Source organism: Trichechus manatus, unplaced genomic scaffold, assembly GCF_000243295.1.
Source record: "Trichechus manatus latirostris isolate Lorelei unplaced genomic scaffold, TriManLat1.0 scaffold00348, whole genome shotgun sequence".
Taxonomy (NCBI): domain Eukaryota; kingdom Metazoa; phylum Chordata; class Mammalia; order Sirenia; family Trichechidae; genus Trichechus; species Trichechus manatus.
The window spans coordinates 142703-162939 of NW_004444284.1; the positions used below are offsets into that span (position 1 = coordinate 142703).

General features: G+C 36.8%; 1 pseudogene; it reads right to left on the reverse strand.

Moving 5' to 3' along the window:
* Positions 1-7898: 7898 nt before the first annotated feature.
* Positions 7899-19780, reverse strand: LOC101354995 (cathepsin O pseudogene; annotated as a pseudogene).
* Positions 19781-20237: the final 457 nt, after the last annotated feature.

Genomic DNA, 20237 nt, shown 5'->3' on the forward strand with positions numbered 1-20237 from the left:
AAAAAAAATCATAAGGATGAGTTTTCTAAATTGGTTCACAAGTCTGATTAGCCTAAAAGGGCTGATAACTCTGACTCCAACAGTAAAGAGGGTGGTGCTAATCCATGGTGTGAGGTGGCAATAGTAATATGCAAAATATCACCACCAATAGATCAAGTATTGGTGAGAAGTCAGGCTCAGGGTGATCACATGTTTGATACTTTTCTAAAATTTTGTCAGAATGAGACATACAGGGAAGCTGGTTGGATGGTCCTACTTTCGCTAGACAAAGTGGTGAAATAAAAAGATGAGCTCAGGGCTTCAGAGCCACAGCTTAAGGGCCACATAAAAGACTTCAAAGTGGCCACTTGTGCCCTGAAAGAAATCCTTATTTTTTGTAGTAGCAGAGTCATAAATTTGGATGGCACAGCAGTATTCCATCATTAAATGGATGTGGTATATATGAGATCAGGCTCGAGCAGGACCTGAAGGCCCAAGTAAATTGCATGAGAAAATGGTTCAAATGCCCATGGTCTCCATTCCTATCACATTACCTGCCCTCTCCCATCTGCTCCTATGGCCTCATGGGGAGTTCTTTAAGATCAGTTGACTAAGAGAAGAGAAAAATGTGCCTGGTTTATAGATGGTACTGTGTGATATTCAGGCACCATTCAAAAGTGAACAGCGGCAGCACTACATCCCCTTTCTGGGACCTCCCTAAAAGACAGTGGTGAAGGGAATTTCTCCTAATGGGCAGAACTTCAAGCAATGCACCTGTTTGTTTGCTTTTCTTGGAAGGAGAAATAGCCAGATGTGCAATTGTATACTGATTCATAGGCTGTGGCCAAAGGTTTGGCTGGATGGTCAGGAACTTGGAAAGATCATGATTGGAAAATTGGAGACAAGGAGATATTGGGAAGAGGTATGTGGATAGACTTCTCTAAATGAGCCAAAGAAGTGAAGCTAGTTGTGTCTCAAGTGACTGCTCACCAAAGAGTGATCTTGGCAGAGGAGGATTTTTAACAATAATGTGGATAGGATGACGTGTTCTGTGGAAACTAGTCATCCTCTTTCCCTAGCCACTCCTGTCATTGCCCAATGAGCTCATGAACAAAGTGGCCATAGTGACAGGGATGAAGGTTATGCATCGGCTCAGCAACATGAACTTCCACTCCCCAAGGCTGACTTGGCTTCAGCCACTGCTGAGTGTCCAATCTGCCAGCAATGGAGACCAACACTGAGTCCCTGATATGGGGATTCTGAATCCCCGATACTCCTTGAGGTGATCAACCCACAACCTGGTGGCAGGCTGATTACATTGGACCACTTCCATCATGGAAAGGGCAACGTTTTGTACTTACTGGGATAGACACTTACTCTGATATGGATTTGCCTTCCCTGCATGCAATGTTTCTTACAAAACTACAGTCCATGGACTCACAGAATGCCTTATCCACTGTCATGTTAACCCACACTGCACTGCCTCAGATCAAGGGGCTCACTTCACAGCAAAGGAAGTACAGTAATGGGCCCATGATCATGGAATTTACTGGTCTTACCATGTTTCCCATCATCCTGAAGCAGCTGGATTGCTAGAATGATGGAACAGCCTTTGAAAGACACAATTACAGTGCCAGCTAGGTGACAATACTTTGTAGGACTGGGGCAGTATTCTCTAGAAGGCTGTATATTCTCTTTAACCAGTGTCCAGTATATGATGCTGTTCCTTCCAAAGCCAGGATTCACAGGTACAGGAATCTAGGGGTGTAAATGGGGGAGACATGATTTACTATTGCTCCCAGTGACCCACTTGTAAAATTTTTGCTTACTGTCTCCATTACCCTATGCTCTGCAGGACTAGTGGTCTTAGTTGCAAAGGGAGGAATACTCCTACCTGGAGACATGACACAGTTTCTACTGAACTGGAAGTTAAGAATGCTGCTTTGGGCTCCTTATACCTCTGGATCAACAGTCAAAGAAGGGAGTTAACATATTGGCTGGTGTGATTTATCCTGACTACCAAGGTGAAATCAGATTGGCGTTGTATAATGGAGACAAAGACGAGTATGTCTGAATACAGGAGATCCCTTAGGGTGTCTATTAGTACTACCATGTTCTGTGATTTAAGTCAATGGAACAGCAACCCAATTCTGACATGACTACTAATGGCCCAGACCCTTCAGGAATGAAGGTTTGGGTCACCCCACCAGGCAAAGAACCCCGACCAGTTGAAGTGCTTGCTGAAGGTAAAGGGAATGCAGAATGGGAGGTGGAAGAAGGCAGTTCTAAATACCAGTTACAACTCTGTAACCAGTTGCAGAAACAAGGGATGTAATTGTTGAGTATTTCTTCCTTGTATGTGGCCTCTAATATTTTTGTTTTCTTCACCTATAAAAAATATAATATGTAAATGGAGCTATTGCGTTTTTGGTTGCATGAATGTTAGTTATATCATGTTAGGTGCAAGTATGACTTTGTAATTGTCTTTATTTAGGGATTGTGTATGATTGAAGGAGTCGTGTACAGGTGCCAAGTTAACAAGACTGTGATGGTTATGGTGTGCCAGCTTGGCTGGGCCATGATTCTTGGTAGTTTGGCAGTTATGTAATGATTTGGTTTGCAGTTATGTAATGATGTAATTTGGCAGTTATGTAATTATGTAGTCATCCTCCATGTTGTGATCTGATGTGATCAGCCAATCGCTTGTAAGGGGAATTTCCTCAGGGGTTGTCATCTACTTGTAATCTATATATGAACATTCTAGCAAAGCTCGCTTGCTTGCTCTGGATCATGCATCTGGCTTGTCATCATCTGATCTCCAGTTCTTGGGACTTGAGCCAACGGCTTGACATCTTACCTGAATATCTTTGGATCTGTCGGCTTCTGTAGCCTGTGAGCCAAGAGCCTGCCCTCTGACCTGCTGATCTTGAGTTCATCAGCCTCTGCATCTCTATGAGTCAGGAGAAGCCTCCAGCCTGACACTTGACTCGTAGACTTGGGAGTTGCCAGCCTCTACAACCACTTGAACCATTTCCTTGAGATATATCTCTCTGTCTGTCTCTCCCTTTATCTCTCTCTCTCTGTGTATATATATTTATACACTACTGGTTTTGCTCCTCTAGAGAACCCATCCTAAGACACCATGCAACTAAATTTTTTCTGTATCTATGATCAAGTAGAAAGTCAAAATTTTGTTTATGCGAAGAGACAGAGACAGAGAGATGCTATTATATACAGGCATATTCTTACGCAGAAAAGGGCCCTGGAAGTGTTTCACCTGTGAATTTTTATTTAATTATTGCTAGAATATTGAGGTGTATATTAAATAAAATAAAATATGAAAGAATTTGGTCAATGACTAAAAGAATTGGGATTTAAAATAAGTCTACAGATGAGATGATACAGTATAGAACTAAAAATTTCACCCACATTCTGATTCCTGAAAAGTATTTCATTCAGTTTTGTTCTCTGTGACAAATTACATAAACATAGGTCACCATGTCCTTTCAGAAACTGGCAAAAACTTAGGCCAAACTGGCATTACATGAAAACCCACATGAAAGTCCTCTAAACCAGTGACCATGTAGCAAATTAAATAAATAGATTTTCAGACTGAACTAACACAGATGGCACTTCTGGCCTGTTGAGAAGCTTCATCAGTAGTACACATGAGCCCTTCCTTATGTTAGGTGCCAAGATACGTTCATTAAGGATGAGGCCAAGGAACACTAGCCAGTATCATATAGCAATTATCTTTGCTATATGATAATTCTGGAGGACATATATGCAAAGAATTCATACAACTGCATGTCTTTAAAAAAAAAAAAATTCTGGCCACCCAGCTATTGACTTAGTCCAAGACTTTACCGAAAACAAAACGTAGAAATGTTCTGGGAAATTACAGAAGAGACATGTAAGTTAATCATCCATTTTTTGATTTTTTTTTAAAAACCTTTGCATACCTGTCTGGTATTAAAAGATTTAAATTATTTTAAAGTGGATTTCAGTAGTCCCTGAGTGGCACCAATGGTTAACTACTAACTGAAAGGTTGGCAGTTCAAACTTACCCAGAGACTTCTCGAAGAAGGAGCTAGTGATTCACTTCTGAGAGGTCACAGCCTTGAACAGTGGCATCACTAGGAAGGTGCAGGGGGTGTGAACTGCACAGGGTGACACTGCCAGAGGGGTGACAACAAAAGGACTGTCTATAACATTTTTTCAGTGTTTCAGTAAAAATTTATTATTTTTTATAAAAATATCCCTGTAGTTAGTTATAACAACAGAACACTTTTCGCAAGCCCAGTTTACTTGCATCAATATACCTACAAGGCTAAAACTATTCTAACTTACTTTTTGAAACTTCTAATGCATTCGTGTCAGAGCAGTTATTATTACCCAATTACAATGATGCTTCCAATCATGTGATTTTGTCTGCATGTGCTACAAGCATGCACTGCCTTTTTTTTGTTTTTTTTCCTGTCAGTGTTCTTAGAGTCACTGACTTTGTCTAATTACACCATAAGTTACGGCACTGGACCACACCAACCTTAGTAATGCCACTGGCTTTGAAAATCCCATGGAGTGCACTTCTACTCTGCAACACATGACATCTCCAGAAGTTGGAACTGACTCAATGGAAACTGGTTTTATTTTTTTTAAGTGGCTTTCAAGGATATGTAATACCTAATAAATCAGAAGGAGAATACAAAAAAATAAACATTAAATTAAAACAAGTGGTAGAGAAGGCTAAAATATTGCATACAACAATATCCTATACTTACGTGTTGTTATGCAGATGGAAGTTCCACAAATCTTACAAGAATAAATGAAAAACCAATTCTTAAATAGTCATTCAAATTGATGATATTACCTCAAAACCCATTAATATTTTAGAGGGTTGAGTACATGATTTAAGGAAACCATTTGTCATATAACTCATCTTTTCTTGCCTTGAGACCAATAACTCTCTAACTTCTTGACTGATACCTGTACCCCATGCAATCCCAAAATCATTCTCACCTTTGTAAGTTTATGTTTATTTGGTTAATTGATATCTTCCCTGCTAGTAGAACATAGACTTCATTGAAGTATAAGTTATGGTGTTCTATTCCCATATTTATATCTCAAGTTGCTAACACCATTCCTAGCTTATGGTAAATGTTGAAAAATAAGTTGAATAAATGGAGTCAATAATCCCTGTCCCCCTAAAAATGGTAAATGTTTCATAAGCATTATCATCAATCAACTTCAATTAAATCTTTAAGACTTTCAGATTTTCTCTTTAATCAAATTCTTCAGCTTGTTTCACATGATGTTTAATATTATTCTATTAAATCTATTTAAGGTTTTTTTTTTTTTTCTTACAACTATACACACTAGTCCTTACACCTATCAGAGAAATCATTTTTCTTTTTAGCAAACATGTTTTTTCTTAATTTTGTGAATTTCTTCATTTCTTTATTCCACACAGAGCAAATTTATCATACATTCCTGCCATTTCTACTTTTGTTAATACATTGTGATGTTTACTTAATTTGGAAAACAGTCTTTTATTTCTTGAAATTGCCTTGATTTGCTCTGCTTGTGGAAGTTCTATAACTACACCATTTTCCCCTTCTTGTTTTGAAGTTTTTGTCATTTGCAAATTGGCGTCTCCAGTTTCCTGATTTCAGTTTTGTAGCTTTATTTTACCTTTGAGAATTGTTTATCTGGATTGGCATCTGGGTAATGCTATCATGTGTCTTAATCTCAGGTTGTTGACTGATATCGTTGGATCTCTGTCCGAAGGACTCCCTTTAATATTTCTTATAAGATTCATCTGGTTTTTACAAATTCCCTTAATTTCTGTTTATCTGGGAATGTCCTAGTGTTGTCATTGTATTTGAGGGATAATTTTGCTGGATACATGATTCTTGGTTGGCAATTCTTTTCTTTTTTTAGATGCTTCTCTACTCAAGGGTAAATAAACTCTGTTTTATTATAAATGTCATCAAAATCTGGAATAGCTGAGAAGTATTAAACATTTTGAAATTTTAAAAACTCTTCAGCATTTGAAAAAGTATTACAAAAGCGTTTATACCATAGAGAAAATCATTCACTGAACATGGAAACTTAACAGGGAAGCATTCACATTTATCCATCAGAAATTAGAACATCCAGGACATATTTCTTTTCTGGCATACCTGGAAAATTAGAAAGTTTATTAATTAAAAAGTCAATATTTGCCTTCCTTGATCATCTCAAATGCTGAGTTAACACATATGCTTTAGAGAATCCTTCTGGTCGTTATAAAAAAAATACAGTATTTGTCTTTCATTTTTTTCCTACTAAAAAGAAGGCTTAATAAAGATCAAATGTGAGAGGAAAAGATGGGATATCCTTGAAATTTTTTAGTGGTTATTAATATATTTAAAGTTTCATTTCTGTTAAGATCTTCTACATTAAAAAGAAGCCATGAATTTTAGAGTAGAGATATTTATAGATGTATAGTTGATATGATTCTCTTATGTTAGCTCATTCAATATGGTTGCACTTTTTAAAGCAGAAGATCAGCTCTTTCACTCTGAGATGAAATGGCTTGTTTCCTCGTTCTCTAGCATGAACAGCACAAAGTGTCCCTTTAGGCACAAAGGGTTATTGATCACTGCTGAGAATGCAGGATAAGCAGCAATAGTGACTTACTTAGCAGTTGGAACTCACTTACATAATTAACAAGGCAAGAGGTAAGACAAGCATTAAAAACCAGGAGCCAAGTGAAAGCCAAAAAAGTAATTAGGATAGAAGACTGGGAAACTGAGCAGAATTTTAGGTCTCACATTTTGGCTCATACCCCAGCTGAAGGGACTGGATCTTAAAAGAAGTCTTGCCGAAAGATGAGGAGAGGGAGATAAAGGTGAGATCCTGGTGTTGATAAAGTAGGCCTTTTATAGCCCTCTAAATAAATGGCTAAAGATAGGAATGGAAAATAAGCAATGACATTTAGCTCTTTAGTCATGAACACCAAACCACTAAGAAAACTTAGGAATTACACAGTAAAGAGTAAGATAAAGAAGAGTGAGAAAATGTGGGAAAATGTTTTCTTCTTCAATCTAGGAAGAACACCAAAACCCATTGCCCTTGAGTCGATTCTGACTCATAGAGACGCTATAGGACAGAGTAGAACTGTCCCATAAGGTTTTCAAGGAGTGGCTGGTGGATTAAAACTGGTGACCTTTTGGTTAGCAGCCGAGCTCTTAACCACTGTGCCACGAGGGTCTCCAGGAGGAATACAGTAAGAAGTAAAATCTGTTGGATTCCTACTGACAATGAAATTTCAAAACAACAGTTTGTCTTTCAAGCATTGCTAATTACGGTTCCTCATCACATTGTTGTCATATTGGTGATTTAATATCAATCAGTTTATTTATCTTAAGAAGCCATTTTGCCCTTTTATTTTCTTCCACATAATCTCTCTATAATTGAAGGGGTTAGGAACATTGGCTTGAGGTAAAACAATTGATATTTCAAAATCCTTACAGTATTCCATCTTGTGGGCTGCTAATAGAATTGTGAGAGGCACACATAATTTCAGGCTGGCCGTTCTTGCACATGGGGTAAACTAATGCTGGTGACTGCAATCCCACAAAAGAAAAGAAACTCTTATTACTTCTTTGATCTACCTAAAGTTTCTCATTAAGAAATAAATAAAAACAACAGATGAGCAAAAAAAATATAAAAAAAAAAAAATAATCGACTCTTTAAGCTGAAAGTATCTAAGATGTCTCCAAACTGGACCAGAGCAGTAAGCTGTTCCAAAGGTTCCTGCCGGGTTATGGGTGCTGGTGTTCTTCCTGCTGACTTTGACTGTCCATCCTTCCATAAGAGGGGACCACTCTATAGCTAACTTCAAATACTACAAGGCCCTGGAAACTTCTGTTGCTGGTTGTTGAAGCCTAAGGGTGAATGATGCTTTAGAATGAAATACTATATTACATTTCATTAGAAAAAGCTTAATTTTTATAACTGTCTCTTGATATGCGCAACTTATCACACAAATACAGTAGAAACAGAATCTACAGTACCACAAATATTAGTTCCCATTTGGACATGGGCATAGCCATCCACTCCCCATGACTTTCCCCAGGAGTTCTGGACTATCCAATATGGAGTACTTCCTGTTTTATCAAACCTAGTTATGAGAACTACATGGTTTGCTTCTCCACTAGAGCAGTGATGCTGTATTATGCCTCCCAGCTAATCTTGCCCCCTCACAGCATCTACTATCACTACCAAATGGCCAAAGGTAAGAAGTGCTTTTGCCATTTCATCTTCTTGGTCACTGAAGTCATATGCAGAATAACCTTTGATTGAAAATCCAGAATGTGAAACAGAAAAATATTGGCACAGGACATTTTTTGCTTTAAATGGGTGTTCTGAATCTCTCACCAGTTTTATCTGCATCTTATTTAACTAGTTCAAAGCATTGAGTGTAGACCCTCCATTGCAGCCATAATTGCTTTATGAACAATCAGTGACCTGCTGTATACTCAGGTTTTCCAGAGACTTCCCTTTGATTGCACATGCAGATTCCACCGCACCTACCACGCTGAAGGCTAAGCAGCCTCCACACATCTACTGGTTTCTTACTTGCATTACAACATGTTTGTCTCTCCAGTCAAATCTTACTAGCAAAGATACTCTGGAGATTGACATTTGTATGTCTTCAGGGTATCTGGGAAATCTGGAAGGTTTGCTTCTCAAATGAATTGCTTTAAACTCTTCAGGAAACAAATAAGAAAATTGATTTATTCCATAGGAGGCAGTAGAGTTTTCATTAGGAAATAGAGAATTCAAATATCAATGTCTATTAAGACTTTCACTATATAATTTTGAGACTTTGTACCACAATTCTTTTCTTTCGGTGTTATATATATGTCATCCCATTGCCTTCTTGCTTGCATGGTTTCTGTTCAGAAATCAGTGCTTAGTCTTATTGGTGTCCCTTCATAGGTGATATTTAGTTTTTCCTGAGCTGCTTTCAGAATTCTTTCTTTGTCTTTGGTTTTGGAAAGTTTGATTATGATATGTCTTGGAGAGTTTCTTTTTTGGTCTATCTTGTATGGGGTTCATTGAGTTTCTTGGATGCATACCTTCTTGTCTTTCATGACATTAGAGAAGTTTTTGGCCAGCAATTCTTCAAAAATTCTCTTTGTGCTTTCTTTTTTTTGTCTGTACTTATTCTAGAGTTCCAATCACATGTAAATTATTTCTCTTGATAATGTCCCATGTAACTCTTAGGCTTTCTTCATTTTTCTTCATTTTTTTTCTGATTGTTCCTCAAACTAATTAGTATCAAGGGATTTGTACTCTCATTTGATGATCTTTTCTTACATTGCTTCAAATTTACTACTGTATTCTTCCATTGAGTTATCTATTTCTAATATTTTATTGTTAATCTTCTGGATTTTTAGCTGCTATTTTTGTATGCTTTCTAATTGTCTGTTTATTTTGTCATTTTGTTCTTCTATTGTTTTCCTGAATTCTTCTAGAGTTATGTCTGTGTTTTCCTTGGGTTTGTTGGTGTTTTACTTTATCTCTTTGAGGATGCTATATGTAAGTCTTTTGAATTCCTTACCATTTCTTCCTCAGTAAGATTTTCTGCCCCTTTATTTTGGTCACTTGCTTGAGGTGTCTTGTCCTACTTCCTTATATGATTTGATATTGTCTGCTGCCTCTGAGTCATTAAGGTGTTATTTTATTTGTTGATTGATAGTATGTTTGTTTACTTTGCCCTGGTTTTTTGTTTTGTTTCATTTTGATGTATCTGGGTGTGTGGGGCTGGTGTGCTCCACTGATAGCTAGTCTGGCAGCACAGAGACACTCACCACCTGTCTCTATGTGGGCAGGGCAGAACAACGCTGTTCACTGGGCAGGAAAGATGGTTGAGGGTGGGCTGCATGGGCCCTGGCCACCACCTGTTGTTGGTCTAATGGCTTGGAAGTACTCACAGCCACTTGCTGAGTGGGCGGGGAAGTGGGTAGAAGGTGGGATCGGCGTGTGGTAGCATGGGAATGCTTTACATCACTGGGTGGATGGGTGGATGGGTGGGTCAGTGGGCAGGAGGGGTGGAGAGGGTAGCTGGGGGAGCATCGGAGTGGTGGCAGCCACTGCTTGGCAGGGTTGGCAGACAGTAGGGGTGGGGCGGGCATCTAGGGGAGCACCAGAGCACTCTGACACTGCTCATGGAGTTGGTGGATGGAGGTAGGTAGGGAGGTGATGCATGGGGCTGGGAGGGGGAGAAGGGGACTCATGTTGTAGTCCCAGGTATGGAGCTGCAGGCATGGGAAGATTTATGCCACTAGTCACCAGGAAGGTGAGGTGAGGGGGACTGTGCTCCTCTGGTCACCAGGTGAGGGTGCCTGGACACTTCTCATTGGCTGCAGCTGGCAATTGGGACCTAACTCTGACCAGATGTGAAAAGGGAGAGGCTGCCCATAGTTCCATTGGGTGGGGGACCTCCTGCTGACACTCTATGGATCTATTACTCCATGTGCACCACTAATCCCAGTGGTCAGGGACCGCCACTGTTTAGTGGCCCTGTCTGGATCCTAGCTAGCTCCCTCCCTGCTCTGTGGATGCCGGGATCCCTGGGGCTCTCGGCCTCCTTTCTGCAAATTCTCTTGTTAGATCTGGTTCATGTCCTGCTCACCATGCTTCACTCCTCATATGTCCATACAGTTTCTCTGTCTCCTACTGGAAATTCTATGAAGTTATCTTCCTGCGCTCTTCAACTGGGATTGCTGGTGACTTTGTCTCAAGATGGCCATGCTATACCATGCTGGATGGCAGGGCTCTTCTGCTCCTTATCTCTCCTGGTTTGCTGTTTTTGATCAGTTTCTTCTTCCAATAGGTGTTCAATCTGATTCTTTATCCTTTCATTTGATGCTCATGGTTCCAAGATTATCATCTATATCTGTTTTACTTGGTTTCTCAGGTTTCTGCTGTAGCGGGATGGTGTGATGTATCTGACTGAGTGGCCATCTTGGCCTCTCTCATCTGTTTACTTAATTTAATGAGGCATTATTAAATAATACATCTGTAATCTGGGTATTCTTTAAAGCTACTCACTTTGTGGTATTTTGTTATGGCAGGCTTGACAAATGAAGGCACCATTTTTTATGCTTGATAGTGGATTGTACCTTCAATAATGACAACTAAATGCAAAATTTGTTTATCTACACAGAGAGTTCCAGGAAGTTGAGGATCAGTTTGAGTATGCCCTCTATCTTGAAAGAGCTTTTGGCTCTTTTCTCTCTGATCTTATTTTTGGAATTTGTTTATTTTCTCATTAACACAACATATTCATTATGTGGAGAGAGCCTGAGTACAGGAGGAGATAATCTAGGCAAAGATAACTAAAAAAAATGGAAGAGAGAGAATGAGAAACAAAGACATACAAAAATAAGCTTTGCAACAGTTTCTTGTTACAAAGATCTCAGAGCTGCCCTGATGCCTATAGTTCCATCTCTGCCCTCTGAATGATCTGTAATCTTCCAATATATTGTCTTTTTATGCTTAAACTAGTTTCATTTGGACTTCTGCAATTTGAATTTAAAAAAATTCAATGATACCAAGATAATGAAACACACATTCTTTTGTATTTGGGTTCAGGGCCAGATGGATGTCACCTGACAATTTTAGTTATGAGTCTGTTGCCCCCCATCAGTCAACATGAAGAAAAAGAGAAAAATAGCTGCTCTTAAATGAAGGATAAAAGTAAGTTATAAATCAGTAGACTCATTAGATTTATTTATTTATTTTAGTATACATGCTTGCCCCTCCATCTAGACATTATTGCTGTTGCTAGTTGCCATTGAGTCAATTCCAACTCACAGTGACCCCATCTGTGTAGGGTAGAATGGCTGTACAGAGTTTTCAAGGCTGTGACCTTTTGGAAGCAGATTACCAGGCCTGTCTTCTGAGGCACCTCTGAGTGAGTTTGAATCACCAATTTTTTGCTAGTAGTCAAGCTCTTAATAATTTGTGCTACTCATAGTGTTCTCATCTGACATACTGACTCTTAATCCCTGGGGATGGGAAGCAAGTATTGCATAAAGCTCACTGAGTGATTTTTATTTCTCATCTCATGCTCAGCAGTCACTCAGCACCACCCTCTCCAAAAAGAATTTCCTCATAAAATCTTTCTTTATAAAGATTATTTCTATTTGGGGTTACTTATATTAATGTTAGCGTACTTGGCTGATAGGTTGGAGGTTCATGTCCACACAGAGATGCCTCAGAAGAAAGGCCTGGCAATCTATTTCTGAAAAACCAGCCATTGAAAACCCTATTTAGCACAGTTTTACTCTGATACATGGGATCCTATGAGTTAGAATCAACTCAACTGCATCTGTTTCATACACACACACACACACGCATGCACACACACACACACATATATATATATAACCTATGAGACAGTGCTGCTCTGTCCTATAGGGTCACTATGAGTCAGTATCAACTTGACAGCAACTGGTTTGGTTTGGTTTTTTATAAAAATATATTTAACATGAACCATAAAGTGTATTAAGAACTATATAGTATTTTAGGATTCAACAAAATGAATTTCTCCAAAGGACCCAGAAGAAGTATTTAAAATAGTAAAATAATATGATTTGAAAATAAATATCTAGGGCTTTGTCTGGCAGAATAAAATAAGAGATAGAAGATTTCAAATATAATAAAAATGTTGAAAATTATTCAAGAAGTAGTATAAGTTAACAGAATTAAAATGTTACCCTGTTGTGATATGCAAATGTGAAACTGCAATAAAATTAGCTGAGTTTTAATGACATATTATGTTTCTCAAGAGTGCTCCAACCTGAAGGACTCAAAAGCTTAGCTTTTACAGAAACTAAGTATAAAATCTCTGGTTTGTGCCTACCAGCCAAATCACTGATGCCTAGATTATTTCAGAGTACGTTCTTTGTCCCGTAAATTTCTCTGAAGCACCTCACAGTTGCTAACAAAGGTCAGTTTTCTTCCGCTGCTGTACAAAATGGGAATGAATATTTGGCAGTTATCATGATTGCAGGTTACCAGGCAGACAGCTGCTTTCCTACATGAGGATGGTGTTGCCAAGCCTATTGTTACATTTCATTAAATCTCACACACACGTTGGTTTTATCTCAAAGACTGAGCTGAATCATAAAATTGCTTTTGGCTAAGCAGTGTCATTGCCTGAGGATGCTTGATCAGTTAAAAATAAACTCCCATGAATAACTTCCTCCTTTGTCATGGGACCAGAAGAACTGGCTACAGCCAGGTTACCATTACCGATATTTTTAATCAAAGATTCCATAGAAGAATCTTGATCAAAAGACGGTAGAATGGGGGACAGAATTTCAAATTGGAATCCAGCATTTCTGGAGCCATTGAGGCTGGATGAACTCCCTAAACTATTGCCCTGAGATAATCTTTAAACTTGAAAACTTAAACCAAAACTCTCCCCAAGTTTTCTTTGAACCAAAAAGTAGTTTACCTTAATAAGTAAAGTATGTCTGCCTTGAGCATTGTGTCCTTTTAAAGAAATAGCTATGTGAGATAAAGTTGACAACAGCAACTCAAAAGGTTAGATGAGAAACTCAAGGGGCAGTGATTTTATGATAATGAGGGAGGAACAACTCAGAAAAGGAGTGTGAGAATTGTTGCACAACTTGAAGAATGTAATCAATGTCACTGAGTTGTACATGTAGAAATTGTTGAAATGGTGTATGACTGTGTATATTTTCACCAAAAAAAAAAGAAGATAATATTCTCACAAAATATTGTAGTAACTTGAATGTTCTTCTGGAGGCATTGCTACATGAGAATAAATCCATTATGCTTAGGTAAACAAACCATTTAAGTAATGTTTGAGAAAGGAACATAAATCCAAGTTATGGTTTGAATATACTTAGTCGACACCTACTAGTGAGATCCAGAAACAGCCCGGATCAATTGATTATTAAGTTCCAAAATGGTTTTCAGAGACTTAGAAGAAAGTAACGGAGACAATAGTAGAGCACTCTTTAGAGAATTACTGGCCTAGAGGACAATAATGTATGAAGGAAGAAACACACACACACACACACACACAAACAATGATTTGGGAAAAAAGGTAATTTAGAATACTCCATCTCTGAATGCTAAGAAGTGTGTCTTGTATAATTTTCTCAAGATATTTTGTTTATAATTTCCTTTGTATATATGCACAAGAATGATAGTTGATGAAAATATGTGTCTAAGTAAATTTAAAGAGCTTTTTCAATAGATATAGTATACTATTCTAGATAATGAAAAAATATTGTCTTAATTTAATAGACCAATTTTTAAAATTTGCCTTTGATTTATAAAATAATGGTGCATTTTAGAACTGATGTCATCTTTAATTTAATACAGTAGGATCCCAATGTTTCATGATTTCTCTCCATTTATTCATTCATTATTCAATACATATTAAAATAAAAGAAAACAAAACAAAACCTAGACACTATTTCAAGCATGAAGTGGGAAACAAGAGGAAAAAAATCTGTGTTTGTGAGTTATGTCCCTCTACTCTAACTAACACTGCCTGTGTGCTGAGAAAAAACTTTATAACAAATTGTATTTTGTTTGGGTTTTTAAGAAAATATTTCACAGCTCCAAATTTCTAGGACTCTGGAATTGATCTAAAGAGAACAGGGCCAGAAGCCATTCTGACATGAAGCCACCTAAATCCCTTCATAACTCTTTACATCTAATCATGTACAGTTTTTCTCACAGCAAGTTGTTACATGATATTATTATTATATTATCAGTGCTCAATGTGACAAATATCTCTCTCTAAAAAAATTTGAGAGGTTAAGGAGTAAGGCATGTATTCTCATTAGAGGTCTTGGGGCCCACAATCAGCCACATAGAGCTCAGTGATGTGTCCTTCTTCTCAGCTTTCTTTGCCCAACCCAAAATACATGCTAAGAAAGAGCCCCAAGAGATGAGCTCAACACAAGTTCCAGTATAAAACAGGCAAGATAATTCTACCAAGAAATGTAATGCCTTAGTAATTTAAAATAATTTTTTAAGAAATGTTTAAAAGTCCACAAAACCAGCATGCATATTGCTGTTTTGTTAGTTTACAAAAATAAATTCAATTAAAAGTTCACAACTTGAAGCAAAAACTGGAAAATGTGCATGAAAAATAGCATTATGTAAAGGGGAACAAGTTGAAAGTCTGCCTCAAGGGAAAACAAATTCTTAAATGTTACTTAATTGTGAAATCAGTTCCATTCTTCTAATGCAAAGTAATTCTGGTATGTGAAAATGCCTTATTTCTTATTCATTTTATTTTAACTGAAATTTAAATATTTTAGGAATATAAAAAAATAGTAACTTACCTACACTTAGTATGAAATCTGGAAAAATTATCAATTTTTCATAAAAACTTACCTCAAGAAGTGAAATACCACAATCCAAGGAAAATGCTTTAGGGATTAATTCAAGGATTCATGTTATTGGCAAATAATAATTTTGGAATGTTTATTTTTTTTCCCTCTAAAGAATTTTCTCCCATATTTAAAATGCCATTTTCAGACCTGTATTTATTTTCAGGGCCCCAGTGGTGCGATAGTTAGAGCTTGACTACTAACCAAAAGGTTGGCGATTGGAACTCACCAGAGGCTTCACGAGAGAGAAAAGACCTGGTAATCTACTCCCTTAAAGATTTCAGCCTAGCAAACACCATGCGGCAGTTCTACTGTGTCATGTATGATCACTCTGTGTCAGAATTGACTCAATGGCATCCAACAACAAGAGGTGGATATTCAATGATTTCTTACGTTTTTGACTAGAATGAACCATGATTTATTTTTAAAATAAATAAACCACATCATTTAAATTAATAAACCACAAGTAGCTAGCAAGTCGTTAATTTTAAATTCAGATAAAGAATAATTATAAGTAATCTCCACTATTGGTTTTTCAACTATTTTGAATCAAGGCCCAAGAAAATGAGAATGCTCCTGAGAAGATACTTCGCATGCACAGTGTTTCTTTTAGTTTCTCTGAATGTAAAAGGTAAGAAAGTTTAGGAAAAAGACATTGGGAAGGGAGTGATATGGGAGCAAAAAATGGAAACTGACTGTCGTCTAACCTAAACACCAGTCCTGTTTCCATGTTGCCGCCCTCTTTATTGGTTCGACCTCAGTAGACTTGCCTTTTATAACAGCTTTGGAAAAACTGTGGAAAGATTGAACAGCGTAAGTTAAATGTTATTTTGAAATGTCACATTTAAATGGTGATTTTAACACTCTATTTAATTCTCTGCTTCTTTGCAAAATTTCTTCAAAATAAACCAAGGAGCTCTCAAATAAGGAGAGGCCTTTTTTATTCTGAATAGTTAGGAATAGTCGTAGCTAATACCTTTACAGTCCACTAAGGATCAGAGGAAAGAGGGTGTAAGGATAAATGGAAAAATACAAAGCTGATAAATAGAAGGGAAAAGGCACAAGAATGTGTTATCAGGGGAACTGAACACTTTTGAGAGTCACATGCACTGTGTTTAAGAGACTGACTGGACCATGATAAAAAGCACTGGTTTCAAGAGATAATTGTATAAGAAGGTATTTTTTTAAGGTAATAAATTAAAAGGACAATGTAATAATAGATGGAAAATTATCTATTTAAAAGCTTAGACTATCAAATTGCCCTTAATAATTATTTCTTGAATAAATAAAACCTGTTGCCGGCGAGTTGATTCCAACTCACAGCGACCCTCTGGTAGATGCATAGATTTATAAGAAATTAAAAAAGAACAAGTCATCATGAAAGAATTTATGGAAGCTAAGGAAATTCTTTCATACAATTGAGACCCAGACCAATCTTGTCATTAAACCGTTTTATAACACAGGCTATTTCATCTTGTTAGTTAATTTTACCATGCTATCACAACTCTGATACAAAATTTTGAAGCAGATAGCACTACAAGAATAATAAAGTCCTTATTTACATATTGATATAAATTAAAGTATCCTAAATAAAATTGTAACTTACAACTCATACTTAACCTAAGGCTACAATCAAGAATCATGTACTCTGGGAATGCAAGGTAGTTTAATTTTAGTTAATTATTAATAGATGTAGTCCTTGGGTGATGCAAACCGTTAGGTGCTAGACTAGTAGAGGTGCCTCAGAGACAGGCCAGAGGATCTGCTTTGAAAGGTCACAGCCTTGAAAACCCTGTGGAGCAGTTCTACTCTGCACACATGTGGTCACCATGAGTCATAATCAACTCAATGACAATTAACAACAATAACGCTAATATATATTATCAAATTAATATATTAAAGGAGAAATATATATTAAAAAGTGGATAGATAATGACTAAATGAAAAAAAATCAAAACCCTTCTTTATTAAAAAAATCATTAAATTAAAGCAACTTTGAGCATCTCTTCTTCCATGTGTCTGTCTAATCACGGGCCTGAGATAACTAGACAATGAACGATGAGCCCACCACTGAAAAACAAGCCATCATGGAAATGGTTCCAAAACATAGGAAATGCAAAGGGATAAGCAAAGAATACCTTTTTTCCTTCAGCAAACAGAGGAAGGTGAAAATGCAATCTTTATGTATTAGTAATTTAAATGTTACCATGGAAAGCGTACAATTAATTGAGGAAAACGTATGTTCTTCATTTGTGGCTACGCTTCGGGGGATATGATATTGCAAATAAATGTAATTGTAATATAAATTAATAAAACATTTCAGAAATGTCTGCGAATATATTTCAAGAATCTTAACATTTTATGCATTCTTCAGTTTGACAATTATACTTCTAGAAATATGTCTTAAGGAAATAGTGTTGATTTTCTGCAATGATTTATTTACAGTTGATGTTCATAATTCATATGAGTGAAGATTTAAAAAATTAAAAAGTAAGCAAAATGTCCAAAAAGCATTCTTTCATTTAACAAATGATACATTCTTACAATGGAATATCTTTATAAAAAGAAATAATAACAAAATAATCATAATATTTACTGAATGAAAAAATCTTATCACTTACTTTTGTAGTATAAGCAAAGCATTCAAAAGAGAAACACAATACCAACTGATAAAAATACATAGAAAATAAAATTGGACATGGAAATACCAAAATATTAAAAGTATTTTTGAGTTACTAAAGACCCTACATCATTTGTTTTCCTTTGAATAACTTTTATAAGGCTTACAGTTATAAGCAGAAAAAAAAATGTACTTATTAAAATATTCTGTGACGTATTTTACTATTGTAAACACACAGAGTCAAAGTGGATTTCTGTAATGGGTCAATAAAATTTAAATATTATATAGAATGCTTTTATATATGAAATTTTAATTCTTCCTCTTTAGTAATTGTTGAAACTCATAGCATAGTATAGCCAAGAGTCTCCTCTAAACTGGTCTGAATTTTTCTTTTTTTGCACTATTTTCTTCATGTCTTAATTGCCCAGCTGCTGCATGTCTTATACTTGTCTACTGATACTTAAAATTTCTTGTATAATATAATTATTACTGAGACAAGAAAGAGATATTTGTATTTATCAAAATACCAGCAGGAGATAAGAAAGACAAATCATCTATTAAATCCTATTTCCTTTTGTAAAGATGACAGGCAAGAGACAATTCACTCTACTTCCTTGGCTACTCTCCTTGCTAGGAAGGTCATGTACAGGGAAAGGCGACCTGATATTGAAGTTCAAGTACGATAACTGAAAATGATTGATTGGCATGAATTCTATGTGATAGCCTCTTTCTCTAGCCCTTCAAAATGCCATAAAAATTATAAATACATGATAGGTGTGGTGCAATTATATTTTTTTAGGAAGTCAGAAGGGACGGAAATTTTACTTCCAGGTGAAAACTCAGCCTCTAAATATCTTCTGTAGACCTGAGAGCAGAGACAGAGAAGCAATGAAAGGCAGCAGTTATAGATATCAAGGTGAGGAATGTGGAAAATGCTCAGGCTGTGACATGAGAGACTCAAGCCAAGTTTAAATTACTGGGATTTCAGTCTCTTGATCTACATTTTCTCAAACTTTAGTTTAAATAATATTTTCCTAAGGAATATTTATAAAACATTTTTCTCCAATATGCTTCCCACTATATCTTGCCCCAAGTTTTATTATGTTAATAGCATCCTTTTCCATTTGCTCAGTGCTCTGTCTATTCAAAAATTGAGAATTATATTCTGCTCATTGAAACCTTTTAATCTGCTAGTTTATCAAAAAATGCCAGTGAAAGCTGCGTGCTTCGCCAATGGCGGTTACATCAGATGCCTGCACATATGATGAGGGTGGTGGTGGTTTTCATACTCAACTTGTTAGAGAAAGAATAAATTTTATAGTAAGCCTAATTACAAAAGATTTTATTTTAAGTAGAAACAGTTTCATTAAATGTCACTCTGTAGTGACCAATCAATATTTGTTGCATGACATTTGAGTTGCAGGAATTGTTTTTTCTACATAAAATCAAATTTGGCTGAGCCTACATGTACCAGGTTTGGCAAGAAATCCATTCTGAGTCACTGTGGAAAAGAGAGCCCCTTTCCCTTTGTGTTTTAAACAAATGAGAACCTTAAGGATCTTGGAGCAAACTCCAAGGACTTCACTCTAATGTGTTTACCTTGGGATTTCTTACTTTCCAAAACACACAGGTTCATCCGAAGGTATGTTTTGCTGTCTATGGCATTCATTTCCTCACTGTCGGGATCTCCCCTGACAGCTCTTAAAGTTTTTACATCTCCTGTTTTGAGGTAGCAGTCCATTTTGGGGGCACTCGTGTCCCTAGGATCCTTCTTAGGAGCAGAGCACAGGTGTCCATCCCTCTTGGAAGCGACCAATGCTTTATACCTTTGGTGTCAGGGAATATAATCATCTAGTCCTTTCCTTTCTCTTCAAACACTTATCTTTCCCTTCTGGACAAATTAGTGATGCTTGTGATGCCAGCTTTTAAAAAGAACAGAGGCTTATTAACTTTCCCCTAAAAAAAGACAAGCCCAGACTTGTAAAGCCGGGCTGAATTTAAGGTAGCATTTTCTATGTTCTCTTCAGACATATATAAGTGAGAATAAAAAATAAATTATTATTCTTGTAGACTATTCTATTGCACTATTATGACCATCCTCTGACTGCACTAGTTTAGTGTTTATTCTATAATTTTCTCTACTTCACTGCCTTCATCCCTAATACAACACCATATCTGGTCAGGTGGCCTGCTAAATT